This window comes from Orcinus orca, chromosome 17 (genome assembly GCF_937001465.1).
Source record: "Orcinus orca chromosome 17, mOrcOrc1.1, whole genome shotgun sequence".
Classification (NCBI taxonomy): Eukaryota; Metazoa; Chordata; class Mammalia; order Artiodactyla; family Delphinidae; genus Orcinus; species Orcinus orca.
In genome coordinates this window covers 40924275-40940717 of record NC_064575.1, presented here as the reverse complement: position 1 = coordinate 40940717, position 16443 = coordinate 40924275, and the positions used below count along the sequence as shown (strand labels likewise).

Below are 16443 nucleotides of genomic sequence, written 5' to 3'. Positions count from 1 at the left end.
AATGTCTTTCAAGTTTTGGAAAAAAATAATCTAATATAAATTGGTTAAGAACCCTGCCCACCTTGGCAACCCCTCTTGGGCCCCATTTATACTGCCTATTTCAACCACACTGAACTCTAGCTGTCTAATACTTTTATGTCGATTAGAACAAGGACAAATACTGAGGCAGAGTGATCAGGAGACTCAGAACCGGGTTCTGGGTACCAAGTCTACGCTCACATCAACCCAGCCTCCTGGGACACCATCTCCTCAGCCCTCCAGTCTCATTAGCACTTCTTCACCCCCCCCTTCGTTCTTACGGTCTTCCCATCAATATGGCAACACCCTCTCCCCTAGTACTCAGCAACTCAGTAAGGGATGTGTCTGAGGGGACCGATATAGATGTCTCCATGATAGCACAGTGGTGCCTGGGTTTGGAGGTGCGGTTCAAGAGTGGCCCTGTTCCTCAAACCGCTCCATTTACAATTTGCCAACAAAAATGCACTTGTCTTTTGTTAAGAGGCCAATCAGGAAAGGGTCTGAATGGAAGCATCCTGTAGCCCAAAGGGTAAGGCTACATTTATAAAGCTCAGAACCGTCCTGCACACTTGTCCAGGGATGACCTTTCACTTGTCCTCAGCAGTGAGAACTGTGCGTCCCTGAGGGCGTCCCAGGTCACCGGTATTACTTACATCTGGGAAAGTGCTCAGCTGTACGTAGTTGGCAACCCCCACAGGAACATGTGCCAGCCAGGTGAGGTTGTGTGTGTATCATACCTCCTGTAGAGTTGCCCTGTCTGGGTGTACCTGCTGCACTGCCCACCCAGGGAACAGAGCACAGGTTAGAGTACACATACACTATCCGGTCACACATTCTCACACAGACAGCCAAAAAGATTGGTATCTGGTGGAGAACTGGTAGAGAAGTTTCTCTGAGTGCAGCCCGTTTGCACAGTTATGCTGCCATGGAAACTCTGAGAATGCCTGTGAGGGCATCACTACCCAGTGAGGTCATATATGGAACCTTTGACTTGAGGGGCAGGCTTGAGGAGGAGGGGCAGTTTTGTGGAGGAGAACAGGGTAGAGGCAAAGGTACTCTGCCTCGCCCCTCACCCCTGGGCCTCCCCACCCATGCCCTAGTGTAGTAGACACCCCACGTGGGGTGTGCCGGTGGGCTGGCACAGCCGCAGGGGCCACAGGAGGGCAAGAGAGACCCATATTCTGAGTTTGGCTTGAGAGACAAGATTAACGTAAGAGACAGCTAGGTTGTATGGCACTGAACCTAAGAGGCAGAGATTTGTGTGGCCTGGGGAATCAGGGAAGGCTCCTTGGCAGTCGGCCTGAAGGACAAGTGAGATTTGGACCCATGCGCAAGAGAGGGAAGACATTCCAGTTTGGAAGAATAAAGGAAAAGACACACTCTTCTCGACCTTGTCGTGCCCCAAATATAAATTCATAGCACCCTCACATTTTTACAACTGAGGACTTAAAAAAACCAAGAGGTTAAGGGGCCTACCCAGTGTTACACGTGTAGTGTGTATTGTAATTGTATGCTTAGGTTCTCTCTCCCTTAGAGCACTAAAAGCATTTTAAGGACAGAGACCATGTGTCTTTTGTTATCCCTCTATTTCCAGCACCTAGCATTATGGCACATAATATTTGTTAAATTTATTTGTTGTCTTAGGGAAGGTGAACTGGAGATCTGAAGAATCAGGAAGCCTTACTTCTCATTTACATACCTTTTTATAATTCTTGTGGTTCTTTGATATGGCAGTCCTTGGAAACTAATACACCCAGGTACAACTTTTTAAAACTTTTTATTTGGAGATAATAATAGACTCACAGGAAGTTGTAAAAATAATACAGAGAGGTCCCACATATCCTTCACCCATTTTCCCCCAATGGTTACCAGATGCTTTCAGACCAAAGAATAGAAAAAATTAGAATATGAGATGTTTTAAATTCTTGCATTTGTACTTTTTTAAGTGGTTTATTTTTCAACTTTTCTGTCTTGTTTCTAATTTAAAAGACTATGAGATATATCCCCTCTTTTTTTGGATTTCCTTCCCATTTAGGTCACCACAGAGCATTGAGTAGAGTTCCTTGAGCTATATACAGTAGGTTCTCATTAGTTATCTATTTTATACATAGTAGCAATAGTGTATATATGTCGATCCCAATCTCCCAATTCATCCCACCTCCCCCACTTCCTCCCTTGGTGTCAATACGTTTGTCCTCTACATCTGTGTCTCTATTTCTGCTTTGCAAATAAGATCATCTATACCATTTTTCTAGATTCCACATATAAACATTAATATATGATATCTGTTTTTCTCTTTCTGACTTACTTCACTCTTTATGACAGTCTCTGGCTCCATCCACGTCTCTACAAATGACCCAATTTCATTCCTTTTTATGGCTGAATAATATTCCATTGTATATATATACCACATCTGTTTTATCCATTCCTCTGTCCATGGACATTATATGTATACATATAGCTGATTCACTTTGCTGTACAGTAGAAATCAACACAACATTGTAAAGCAACTATACTCCAATAAAAATTAATTTTTTAAAAAATTAGAAAAATAAATAAATAAAAAGAACTTACAGGAATAAAAGGCATTGAAGTTAAAAAAACAAGCAAAACAATAAAACAGACTATGAGAGATTTCAAGCATGCCATTTCAAGCTACCATGTCCCTAAAATGGCACATGCAGATATAAATAACCTTTATTCTCAGTAAATGGAAAATATGACTTAATATGATTCTACAGAATTTTGAATAGATGAATTCAACATATAGGTGTGAGCCTTGTTTTTTAGCCTAATTTGCATAATTATTCTCATGTTTTTTGTTTCTCATTTAGTTGATGTAGTTTAGCATCAGTATTCTTTAGGTTTCCTGTCATCAGCCATTCATTATGGGCATTAATTAAACACTGTACATATCACTAAGAATACATATTTTTTAAGCTGTATAATGGTGAAACTATCATGAAAGCTAAAGTTTGAGGTTGTGATAAAAAATTGAAGCCAGATATTTAGAAGGTCTGCAATAAAAAGAATCTTAGCATTTAAATGAGTTTAGAAGCACTGAAATACAGGAATCAGCAGATCAATATTATACTATCTATCTCGAAAAGAAATGAAAGAAGGTGTGTGGAAAAACAGCACTCTCATTTGTCTGCAGAAAAAGAAAACTGGAACAACCTCAGTGAAGGTCAATTCAACAATACAAACCAAAATTACAAATGAACATAACTCTTTTGTCCAGCAGTTCAGCTTCTAGGGCATATATATGGATACACTTACACATGTATGAAATGACATATGTCATGATTACTTATTGCAGCATAATTTGTAACAGTAAATATGTGGAAACCAGCTAAGTGTCCACCAATGAGGGGTAAATTATGGCATATCCATCATTTAAAAAAAAAAAGTTGAGAAAGCTTTTTATGCATTTGTATGGAAAGATATCTGAAATAGATTACTAAGAAAGACAAGCAAGGTGAACAGGTATATACTGTAATACTAATTAAATAAAAGTAAGAGACATAATATACACCCACATGTATTATTTATTTTGTATTTAAACCTATTAACCTTTTATTGAAGTGTAACATATATATATATATACAGAAAAGTGCACATTGTGTAACCTCAAAGAATTTTCATAACTGAACATACCCATGCAACTGGCACCAAGAGTCTAGGTCCTAGATCAAGAAACAGAACATTTCTATCACCCCAGAGGCCTCATTCTGTCCCTTCTAGTCACTATGACCACTCTACAAGAGTAGACATTATCCTGATTTCTAAAAGCATAGGCTAGTTTTGCTTGTTTTTGTACTTAATAGGAATTGACTCATAAAATGTATACTCTTCTGTGTCTAGCTTTTTCGTCCAGTATTGTATTTGTGCAATTCATCAATATTGCACACTGCTCAATATCATTGCTGTTTAGTATCCCACTGTGTAAAAAAATGGGCCACAAATCATTTACCCATTCTACTATTTATGGATATTTGGGTAATTTCCAGTTTGAAGCTATTATAAATAGCACTACTATGAACTTTCTAGTATATGCATATGCATGTCCATATACCTAGGCAAGGAATTGCTGAGGATCTGCATATCTGCAATTTTAATAGTACTGCCATACAGTTTGCAAAATTGATTGTACCAATTGACACTCCCACCAGCAATGTGCAAGAGCTCCAATTGTTACAAAACCTCACCCACACTTGTTATATTCTGTCTTTTTAATTTTAATTATTCTTGTATTTGTGTAGTGATATTGCACTGTGGTTTTAACTTGCAGTTCTCTAATGACTGATGAGGTCGAGCACCTTTTCACATTCATTTACTATTTGCTATTTAGATATACCCTTGTGTGAAGTATCTAGGGGTTTTGCCTAATTTTCTATTGAATTATCTATCTGTTACACTTTTAAATTTTGAACCATGTGAATACTAATTTTTAAAAATTTTAAAGTAATATAATTAAAAACATACATAAATTTTATAGTGCTCTATGCTGCATGTTCTCTCCTTCGAGATTTATAATATACTAGTATTTCAGAAGCTCTAAAAAGTCTTAAAATTTTCACCACAGAACAGTCGGAGAAACGCTGTTTCCATTCTTGTCTAATTTTTAGCTTTCATGGAATTAATAATTGCTTCCTTTTTTTACTTGCTTATATTTTTAAGTTCTCTCTCGAATTTTATCACGTATTTCATTAGATCTATCAAACATCTATCAATGTAACTACCCAAATACTCAAAATTAGTAAGCTAAATAAATTCAATTACACTAACCAGTCTTTCTTCTTGGAGTCTGCCATCTTCCTTCTCTGGTGAAAACGACTGCTCTCTAATTCTGCCACATATCTTTCACCCTGGAATTTCCCTTCACATTCTCCTGGTCCTTTTTTCTGGATCCCACGTCTTTCTCTTTCTTGTCTTGCTCTCATGTTTCGTTGGAGCACATCCTCTAGTAACTTTCCCTTAAAAAAAAAAAAAAGGTGGATGGATGCATGGAAAATAAATGTTTTCATCCTTGTATATGTGAAAATGTTTTTATTCTACTCTTACTCTTGATGGATAGTTTGACTATAGGATTCTAGGTTGGAAGTTATTGTCTTACAAAACTTGAAATTTCACTGTAGTGTTTTAGCATAAAAGTGTTATTGTTGAGAAACCCAATGCCATTCTAATTCTCATCCGTTTATTCCTGCTCCTTCCCTCTGAAAACTTTTAGAATCTTCTCTTTATTCTTAGTGTTCTGATCTTTTTAATGGTGTGCTTTAACATAGGTCCTTTTTCAGTCACTGTGGGTAGCTGGTGGGTCCTTTAAATATGAACATCTTTGTCTTTTGGTCCTGGAAGAAATTCTTGAATTATTATTTTGATCATTTCCTCCCTTCTTAATTTTTGTTCTCTTTCTCTAGAATTCTGTTTGTAAACTGACTGGATGAATGAATGAATGAATGGGAAAAGTTTTCTGAGCACTCTTTGTAGCAAAAAGCTTATTAAGGAATGAACCACAGATTATCAGAACATATCTTTAAAGCTAAGTATTTTATTTTAAATTATCAAATTTTAAAACACACTCTTTCATTACAGCTTCCATTTATTGTAAAATGTAACACTGCTACTCTCATTTCAGGCAATACAAAAATACAGGAAGCACTGATTTTCTGTAGGCAGAAATCCCTGATTGAAGTCAGGCATTCCCTATTACTTTTGCTTTAGAATTCATTAAATGCCTAGCATGGACTTGGTATTGTGTATAATATTTGCACCACACTTTGCAAAATAGCCATTTCAGGTGTAGAAAAGTGTTTGTTTAAGGTAAAAAGATCTTTGCAGTCTTTTTTGGTTGGCATTAAACACCGCATTCTTCCCAGATCTATAAGAAAGAAATGTTTGCAGTCTTACCTGCAATCAAGGGAGGGACTCTCTCAAGGTTACTTTTCAATCTCTGTCTGTAATTATGGACGTCAGGAGAGAAAAATAAAGGTCAGAAAAATAGGTCCCTAGTAGAGAAGCACTCAACAGGAACTAAACATCTGAACGTTTAGACAGGATTAAACTCTGACAGGGCTTATCAGTCACCCCCACACGACTGAAGTAGTTGCAAGTGAGGTTAGACTGGAGTCCAGATAAGCAAGTGAATCTACACCCCTACCTGACTCACCGGGCTGAGAAGTGCGGAGCCCTAGTAAGTCACCACCGCACGTCCTCAAAGGGCTTTCCGCGCAGGAAATGGCAGCTGCCACACCCACCCCGCTACCTCTGTCTGGTGTTTGGCGACTCCCGGAAGACGCGCCGATGGGACCAGGGGAGATTCCTCCTGGGTGGGAGGGTCCGCTGACTGGGTGTGAAGCTGCGGAGAGGAAATTTCCCCACAAGAAAACCTTTCCAACCTTGTGGGTTGGGGGGAGAGAAGACAAATTGAGCGCCCCTGGCTCACTTCCCCACTCCCAAGCCCCCGCCCGAGCCCCGCCGGTGTGGCACACGTCGTCTGGTCGCCACAAGGCGGAGATCTCGGGCCCGAGGCCGAGGCCGGAGCCTTGCTGGGAGGATCGCGGGCCAGTGGCCCTCATCCCCGCCTCGGCATCCGCCGCTGACGTCGCGTGAGAAGTCTGGGGAGGGAGGAGCTCCGAAAGGCTGGCTCGGGTGGCTGGCAGCGCCTGGGAGGGCCAGGTCGGAGAGAGGAAGCTCCTCCCCTGTGCGCCCCGCCGCCGCAGAGTTGACCAGTCTCTAGAAGAGAAGAGTCCGCTCCGGCTCCGGATAAGCAGCGGCTTGGCGTGGGCTGCGCGGAGAATGGACGGCCTCGTGACCTCATGTCCGGCAGGCTGTAGGGCCTGCCGAGCCGGCTCGCGCAGCGGGTGGAGCCGCGGGAGCGGCGGGCACTTCCGGAATCGATCGGCTGCTTGAGTGCCCGCGCCACCCGCTACCATGAACGAGGAGGCCATCTGCAGCGTCCTGCCCACCATCCCGTACCACAAGCTCGCCGACTTGCGCTACCTGAGCCGCGGCGCGTCCGGCACCGTGTCTTCTGCCCGCCACGCAGACTGGCGCGTTCGGGTGGCCGTGAAACACCTGCACATTCACAGCCCGCTGCTCGACAGGTAGGGCGCCCTGGCGGCTCCACCGCGGAGCCCCGAAATCTGCGTTCCCCACCCCACTGGCTCTAACCCCTGGCAAGCGGGCTCTGAAGCCCAAGCGACGGTGACCACTTGGGATCGGCCGCACACCTCGTCACCTCTAGGCAGCCGTTCAACGCTTGGGCTAACATGGTGGGGAGAGCAGGCTTCTCTGGAGATGCAGCAATCACGCTTCTTTTCACTGCCCTCTCCTTTTTTTCTTACTCCTGGGCCTCCTTTCTCCAGACACCAAAAATCAGCAATCACAGCCCAACTGTAAACGTCCTCTTTATTGAAGTTGGGTTCTGTTTGTTTTTCCCTTTTTGTTTTCTTTTTTGAAGTCGAATTCTAGGGCTGCACTGCCCAATAGGTAGCTCTTAGCCATAGGTGGCTATTAACTTTTTTTTAAAGTGGCTATTAGAAAATTTCAAATTGTATATGTGGTTCACATTATATTTTTATTGAACAGCACTGCTGTAGAGTCTGGGACGTTTTGGTTTGGGCTTTTTGTTGTTTTTGGTTTACACATGTAGGCATGAAAGTTTAGATATCAAACTCAATTTAGTTTCTCCTCTCACCGTCACAGGGAAGGAAGCCTGTCTTTAGAGGAAACTTGTATTATTTTTGCTAACAATAAACTGAAATCAGAAAGCTGTTAAATGACCCAAACTTTTGAATGTCTCTCCCATCCTGGACCAAGTTTAGTGCAATGTCCAGATTTCAAGGGAAGGCTAGATTAGTTCCTGTTTCCAGAAAAACCTTTCAACCGTATATATTAATCAGTGAGTCTAGTCACTAGTCTTGTGTATTTTCCTTCCAATAGGAATTTAACTAGGCCCTGCATTCAATTCTTAGTGAGTTAACATCCATGACTGCAACATTCTCCTCTCCTCCCCCTATATCTAAAGTGAAAATACATCATGCTAGATGCCTGATTAGCTAGAGGCTGTCAGTATCCAACAGCAGATAAATTCCTCAGCTTCAGCCCTGCTAATGGTATTGACTTTCATCTGCCTGTGGCTTTTACTTGCTCTCTTGCTATCAGGCTTGGATGGGCTAGATCTCACAGTAAGTTTGAGACACCTCTAGAAATTGTTCCCGCTTCTTGTGTACCATAATCCTGATTTAGTGATATACAGGGTATATTTACCCTGGGTCTTGAATTCTGTGGAGCAATTACTGGGAAATTATGTGTATGTAGTCAACTTTGAAGGGTGGTGGTTGATTAGAGAGGGTAGATGTATTTTAGAATCAACTATTAAAATATGTGGAAATCTAGCACTGATGGACTCCTTAGGTATTTTAAAGGAGATTGATCCTCCCATTTTGGATGCTGCTTCTCAAGATTTTAATTAATCTAAGTTTTGTGCCATTTGGGGCCAAGAAATGAAGGGAGTTCCCTTTCGTGCTCATTAACAATTTCATCATCTAAAATTCTTCACTAAATCGGGTAGGAAATTAATTCTGCCGTCAAAGAAGCCATAAGGAACAGTGCAACACTCTGGCATTACTGCATCACATTTTTCTTCCACTTGTTACCTGGAATGTTAACATTAGCAGTATTTATGTAGTCTGAGCATAGGACTGGGCTATGCAGTTGACTCACAGGGTGTTTTATGTCTTCACTTATAAAGTGGGAATAACAGATACATGTACTTCTTGGGCTCTGGTGTGGATAATGTTTGCATTGTTCTTTGAGATCACAAAAGAAAACTAAGTTTATGTGCTGTAACATGTTCTTATTTTAGTGATTGGTAAATTATTCTCTGTAACCTGACTTCTGCCCAACGAGTGGACCTTCCCCAACAATCTCCCAACTCCTTATGCGTAGATGAGTCTGACAGCTTGTTCAAATACCTTGTGTAAACAGTGTAACTGTTTTGTAACTGAAATTTGTTATGGGTAATTTTGGTAATATGTCTATAAAAGCTGTTTTACATTTTATTTTTTTAATATAAAAACCTATTTTTAAACTGTTTTGGCTTTTTCTGTTTTCCCACTCATTCTTCCTGAAATCTGACTTCAAGAATTTTCCTTCTCTGATTAAGCAGTGAGTGGAAAAAACAAAGGCTTTAGAGTCCCACAATTGCAATTCAAATCTGACTCTAAATCTGCCACTTATTGTTGGCATGACCAGTAGAAATTATTAATTTACGTGAGCCTTCGTGCTCTCATATATAAAGTAGGGATAATGAAACCAACTGTAGTAAAGTGGCCAACACATCATAGGATCACAAGAGAAGGAAGAATGCATCATACTCTTAATGGGAGGAGGAATTAGTATATTAAGTATCACTAAGATATCCCCTAGCATGCCCTCTCTATAATTCTTTCTCAGAGTATCCAGGAACCTTCCCGGCAAAGGTGCTACTCAATAACTGTCTTGTTGACCTACATTTCATGAGGCAAATACAGACCTGTTTCAGCTTAGGAAATATAAATTTAATTAAAGCAGGTCTCACAAACTGGTATAATTGGTTGCCTCACAGTTGGGATATTAAGTGGCTGAAGAGCAGGGAGAAGAAGAGAAACTCTATGCATTCTTGTAATTCTTGAATTTTGAAACATGTAAGTATATTACCTCTTCAAAACATAGATGACTAAGATTTTTTTGCTTTATTTTGCTTATTGTTTGTTTTTAAAGGAGGCTTCATAGTCTGGTCTGGAATGTCTGTTGCTTTTCTTATTTCAGCAGCCATTCATCAAGAGCTTGGGTGGTTTAAACACCAACTAATCATCATTGTTTACCTAATAAGCTTCTCCTAGAGACAGTTCTCTTTCTATTACTGCTGCTACCAATACCAAATCATCCATGGAAAAAATTGGTGACAAATCCAGTTCCCTTCATATATATGTACACACACACGTACACACACATACATATACACACACATATACACATATATATATATGTATATACCTCCCTTAGTCAATCAGGTCAATCAGTCAGCCACCAGAGCCTGGGTATTCTATTCAGCTAGTGTTTTTCTTTCTATTTACACTGCAACCTTTATAGTTTCAGACTCTCATTGCTTTACATCTTAACTAGTATTATAATCTTCTAATACCTGGCTTTCAAACTCTACCTCCTTCTGCTGATCCTACACCTTGCTGCCAAATTAATCATCCTAAAAGTTTGTTCCACTCCTGTCACTCCTGTGCTCAATAACCTGTAGTCACAACTCAGTGACTACCAAATCAAGTGTAAATGCTCTCACCTGGCTTTAAGGCTCTGCGATGAGGCCCTACCCTACCCTATTCACCTTCACTCCCTTTACACACGCTGTTACACATCCTGATTCATATTAAACAATTTGTCATTTTCTGGATATAGCCTGTACTTTAACTTCCTTGAGTTCATTTGATACACATCTATTAGACAAATTCTGTGTGCCAGGTACTGTTCCAGATCCTGGGGAGACACAGATGAAAAAGAAAGGCAAAATCTCTCCCATCTTGGAGAGGGACCACATATCTTGGATGCCCTTTTTCCAGTGGTTGAAATTCTATCCATCCTTAAGGTACTGTTGACATCTCTCTCTAAAGGCTGTAGCAACTCCCTAGCCCAGATTTACTAGTTCTCTGAGCTCCCTATATTTATTTATTTATTTGCTTGCTTATTTACTTGTTTTTGATGGCGCTTATCATATTCTGCCTTATATTTTAAGTATTTGGTTTTCTTTTTTTATTTGCTTTTCTTATTTTTTAACTTTATTGAGGAATAATTGACAAATATAATCGTATATATTTAAAGTGCAAAACATGATTATTTGCTATACATATACATCATCATGGAATAATTACCAATATAATTGGTATGGAATATTACCAATATAATTAACACATCGAAAGACATACCAATGACCAGTAGGTATATGAAAAGGTGCTCAACATCACTAATCATTGGAGAAGTGTAAATCAAGACCACAGTGAGTACTTATTTTTCTTAAAAAGATTTCTGGACAGTTTGAGGTCACAGACTATGTGTTTTGTTTTTTGGTTTTTTTAAACTTACTAGTCTCCATAATGCTGAGCACAGTTCTTTATTCATAATAAATGTTCAATATTTATTTGTTTTATGAATGAAAAATCAAATGAACCTGGGATCCAGAGTTAGCCCAGGGATCCATTCTAAGCATTTACCTGTTCTCAGTGTCCTTTTCCTGTGTTCCAGTATATAATTTCTAAGCATTATTGACCCTCATGCAACTATTATCATCTAGTCATTAAAATCTACAACACTTAAGTGTTTTAATATTCAGGATATTTAGAAAATTTTTACATGGTATGCAACCATAAAATTTAATATAATAATCTAATCAAATATGATCATTTTAATACAACATAAACTTAATGTAATTAGTTCAAGCACCTATCATTCTAATATAGACTTTATAAACTTAAACATGGTATTCTTTCCCTTTCCTGAGAAGAGTACAATAATAATCTGTATGTAGCACTTTTTTCTGTCAGTGGCTTATACAGGTATTTTGGTCTCTAAACAGACCTATGGAATATATAGGGTAGATATTATCCCAACTTTAAACACGAAGAAACTAAGAGAAGCTGCATAATTTACATGAGGTCAAAAGCTAATGAATGAAAAAATCCAGGATTAACTAATATTTATGGGCTTGATAATTGTGTATTTTTCCTTACTTTGAAATAATTATACATTTTCTTTCTTTAGTGAAAGAAATGATGTCTTAAGAGAAGCTGAAATTTTACACAAAGCTAGATTTAGTTACATTCTTCCAATTTTGGGAATTTGCAATGAGCCTGAATTTTTGGGAATAGTTACTGAATACATGCCAAATGGGTCATTAAATGAACTCCTACATAGGGTAAGTATTATACATTTTCAGTCGTTATAATTCTGTTATTCAACCTATATAGTACTTTCGTTTTACAAATGATCAGATTATTTGGGGATATATAGATGAATCAAAATAAGAATAATGAAAAACTTCACCATTTATGGCTTCTTTTGTGTTGTTAAAAATACTGTGGGACTTCCCTGGTGGCACAGTGGTTGAGAGTCCGCCTGCGGATGCAGGGGACATGGGTTCGTGCCCCGGTCCGGGAGGATCCCACATGCCGCGGAGCGGCTGGGCCCGTGAGCCATGGCCGCTGAGCCTGCGCGTCCGGAGCCTGTGCTCCGCAACGGGAGAGGCCACAACAGTGAGAGGCCCGGGTACCGCAAAAAAAAAAAAAAAAAAAAAAATACTGTGGAGTCAGACCCTGCATTCTAAGTGACCTAGATTATTTTGCTTAGGTTACTGTTCCTGAGGTTTACACTGAATTCTAATATCCACATGTATATATATGTAAGAGAGGAACAGGAGAGAGAAAAGATAAACTCTGCACACCATACAATTTATTGTTAGTTTAAGCCAGATTTCATTTTATGTTAAAGACAATGTAGGGTTCAAATTAAATGTTAATAATACCAGTTCATAAAGTTCTGAATTAATAGACCAAATAAATCTGAGTATCAAATACATGAGCTTTTCCAATAATAGACAATGGCATGAGCCATGTACCTTTTTCCCAAGGTATCAGTTATCTGGCTTTAATTGTGAATCCCATCAGTAAACAAATATGGCCCGGTTGTGGGGGGTGTCCTCATTCTCAAAATATGTGTATCCATCTATTGTTGTTTGCTTGCTCTCATATTACTAAGATTATCTCTAGCCTGCAGTTTCTGTCAAGAAATATTTTTAAAGAACTCGGTCTCTTTTGTGAGGGGTGCTTTAGTTAAAACTGAGTAGTAACATAATCTGTAAAATCTAGTCACTGAACACTCCTAAATTCTGATACATCACAGTGTTCTATAAGCAAACAAGAGAGAATGGGTGCCACTGTCACCACTCATGGAGTGACTTCCTCTTTATTTCAGGATACAACACATTCTGTTTGTGACAGGACCATCTGAAACAAGGACAGAGTAAAGTAACTAGTGTCAGTGCATAAGATTTGTGTAACCAACACAGCAAGTAAGATACAAATACTAATTAAACACAGTTTCCTTTTGTTAAATGAGTATAAGCATAAATTCTAATGTTGTCTTCCCATACCCCAGCACCACAGTAGATGCTCTGGTACCCAAATTTGGAGCCCATTAGAAATTCTAGAGCCTCCTACAGGGGGATTGCTGGCTCCTGGAAGGAATCATAAAATACATAGTGAGCACTCATCTACCTTCCTCTCCATGATCAAAAGCTTCCATATAGCACTATACTGCAGAGAGGCCTTGTTACTTCTTTAAACTATATAATTTTCAGAAAAAGTTACCTTTTTAAAGATTAAAAGATTCAGTGACTCAAGGGGATGGGAATCTGTGTATACAAGAGGAAGTAATGTTGAACATTTGTGTTTTGTGTTTCTTTTGGTGTCCTGTATTATTAGGTCAGGATTTATCTTGAAGCACGTTCCCCCAACCTCACAAAAGATTGATGAAAAAAATCAAAATACTATGTAAAGACAAGTATTTTGAGCCACTCCCCTGCCAAGTTAGTTAATCAATGAACTATAAGCTGACCCATTTGCAGAAAAAAAATTCTTAAGAACAGTTTTGAGCTCAGTGGAAGCATACTTTTTCATATTATTTAGTAAAATGTACCCAGTGGCATGGTCCCTGAAGATTCATTGTTGGATATTCCCAAATTATCTAATTTTTCTGAGTATGTTCATTCTCCTGGGAAGCTGTATTAACTTTTATGTTCAGAAAACATTTAAGAAAGTTCAGATGACTGTCACTTGTTAAGTACCAGGAAATAGAAAACATTACATTTTTAATGTTTCTATGTTATATATACTTAGAAATGAAGATGATTTTTGTCTCCTTCACAAAAGCAAAACTCCCAAATGCTAATTTTTCAAGCTGAAATGCAAGTAAATATATGATTTAAAAATATGAAGTATTAATGCTTAGTAAGTAAATATATTATGGTCATAATTTTAATTGATGCAGTGGTTATCATCATAATCAAGTATGGTTTTATATTAATAGGAAATTTAAAATATAAATTTTGAATAGAAACAAATTGTGTGTGTGTGTGTGTGTGTACACATTCATGGGCACAAGTTATTTGATAAGAAGCCATAGAATGGGAAGATGGGTATGAGTATAAATACATGTCTGGGTATTATACAGATAAAAAATAATTTAAAACTGTCTCAACTGAAGAAAGCCCCCATACCATGTAGTTGCATTACCAGTATAAACTAAAAGGAAATATCAGTACTGTAAAGTCATTATTTTCTCCAAAAATTGAGGAAAGTAAGATACAAGGATGTTAAATAACGTCAAATTGATAATATAACAAAATGAGTACTTTTTGCCCTGAATTTAGTTATACCAGGTATTTAGTTTAATACTATATTTCCTCATGGAATATTTCATTTTCTAAGTGGAAATAAATTTGGCCACTAATTTTAGTTTTGTTTCTTTCCATATATATGAAGAAAAATGAATATCCTGATGTTCCTTGACCATTAAGATTTCGTATTCTGCATGAAATTGCACTAGGTGTAAATTACCTGCACAATATGAATCCTCCTCTACTTCATCATGACCTGAAGACTCAGAATATCTTATTGGATAATGAATTTCACGTTAAGGTAGTTACTTTTTTTCAAAAAAAAAAAGCTTATCTGCATCCTTGTGTTTAATAGTTTTAAAGACTTTTTAGTTATTTCTTCTATCTTACCAATTTAATATCTCTGCCTTTTCCATAGCCCCTAATTCACTGCCACTTCTTCCTGCTGCAGTGAGTTAGTTATTCCTAGACTACAGACATTGGTAAAATTATGGTTCAAAATACAGTTATTCTGTTCTTAATTTAAATTGTCGATTATACCTTTGTTAACTTTTTATTTTGAAATTATTATAGATTCATAGATGGTTGCAAAGATAATACAAAGGAGTCCCATGTACCCTTCACCCAATTTCTGCCAGTGGTTACATCACATATAATTATAGTACTATTTCAAGACCAGGAATTTGTCAGTGGTACAATGCATGTATATAGTTCTGTATCACTTTATCATGTGTAAATTTGTGTAACCACCACAGCAATCAAGATATAGCACTACTCTATCACAAGAAAGATATCACTTATGCTACCCCTTTATAGTCATACCTTCTCCCCTCCATCATACCTAACTACTGTCAACCACTAACCTGTCTTCCATCTCTATAATTTTGTCATTTCGAGAATACTATATGAATGGAATCATACAGTGTGTGATATTGTGAGACTGCTTTGTTCACTTAGCATAATGCCTTTGAGATCCATTTAAGTTGTTGCTTGTGTCAACAGTTGGTTCCTTTTTCACTGGTGAATAGTATTCCATGGTATGGGTGTACAAAAGTTGTTTAACCATTCAGCTGTTGAGAGATATTTTGGTTATTTTTAGTCTTTGGCAATTACAATAAAGCTCCTATGAACAGTCCTGTGCAACTTTTTGAACAAACGTAAGTTTTCATTCCTCCTAGATGAATGCCCAAGAGTGTAACTGCTTGGTCATATGGTAAGCATATGTTTAGCTTTTTAAGAAACTACCTAGCTCCTTTCCACAGTGGCTGTACCGTTGTATGTTCCACCGGCAATGTATATAAGACCCAGCTTTTCTGCACCCTCACCAGCATTTGGTATTATCATAGTTTTTTATTCTAGCATTCTAATAGATGTATAGTGATATAGCACCATGGTCTTAATTTTCATTTTCCTATAATGTTGAATATTGTTATTTATTTATTTGCCATCTCTATATCCTTTTCAGTGAAACATCTCTTCATATCTTAAGACCATTTTCTACTTGGATTCTTTGCTTTTATACTATTGGGTTTTAAGAGTTCTATATAATTTTTAGATATAAGTCCTTAATCAGATATGTAGTTTGCAAAAATTTTCTGCCAATCCAAAGTTTGTTCTTTTCATCCTTTTAACAGGGTCTTTCACAGAGCAAAAGTTGTAATTTATTTCTTTTATGATCATGCTTTTGCTGTCATGTCTAAGCACTCTTCACGAAGCCACAGGTATTGCAGATTTACTTCTATGTTATCTTCTAAAAGTTCCATAGATTTATGTTTTACATTTAAATCTGTGATCTGTTTTGAATTAATTTTTTGCATAAAGCTTAAGATTTAGATACCTAAAGGCACCAGAGGAGTAGTGATTTCAGTTACCCTATATGTAACTGATGACAGCAAATAAAAAGCAGTTGCTGAGAAATTAATACTAAATGTAACTCACTTTATTTTTACATAGTATTTTGCTACACTTCAAATAATATACAT

The 16443-nt window shown here is 38.0% G+C and overlaps 1 protein-coding gene across 9 annotated transcripts in view; it reads right to left on the bottom strand.

Annotated features, from left to right (window-relative positions):
• LOC117199116 (uncharacterized) overlaps positions 1-16443 on the bottom strand; it is a 287008-nt gene that overhangs the window by 6265 nt on the left and 264300 nt on the right. The window contains exons 1-4 of one of the 9 annotated variants that reach the window (XR_007472466.1): positions 6188-6500; positions 5929-5975; positions 4807-4994; positions 2327-2492 (exon numbers count right to left, since the gene is read on the bottom strand). The exons of 7 other annotated variants lie outside the window; for them this stretch is intronic. The gene's annotated coding sequence lies outside the window, so the exon portion shown is untranslated. Of the gene's footprint in view, positions 1-2326; positions 2493-4806; positions 4995-5928; positions 5976-6187; positions 6501-16443 lie in introns of those variants that run through there. One more of the 9 variants, XR_007472467.1, reaches the window with a different exon arrangement.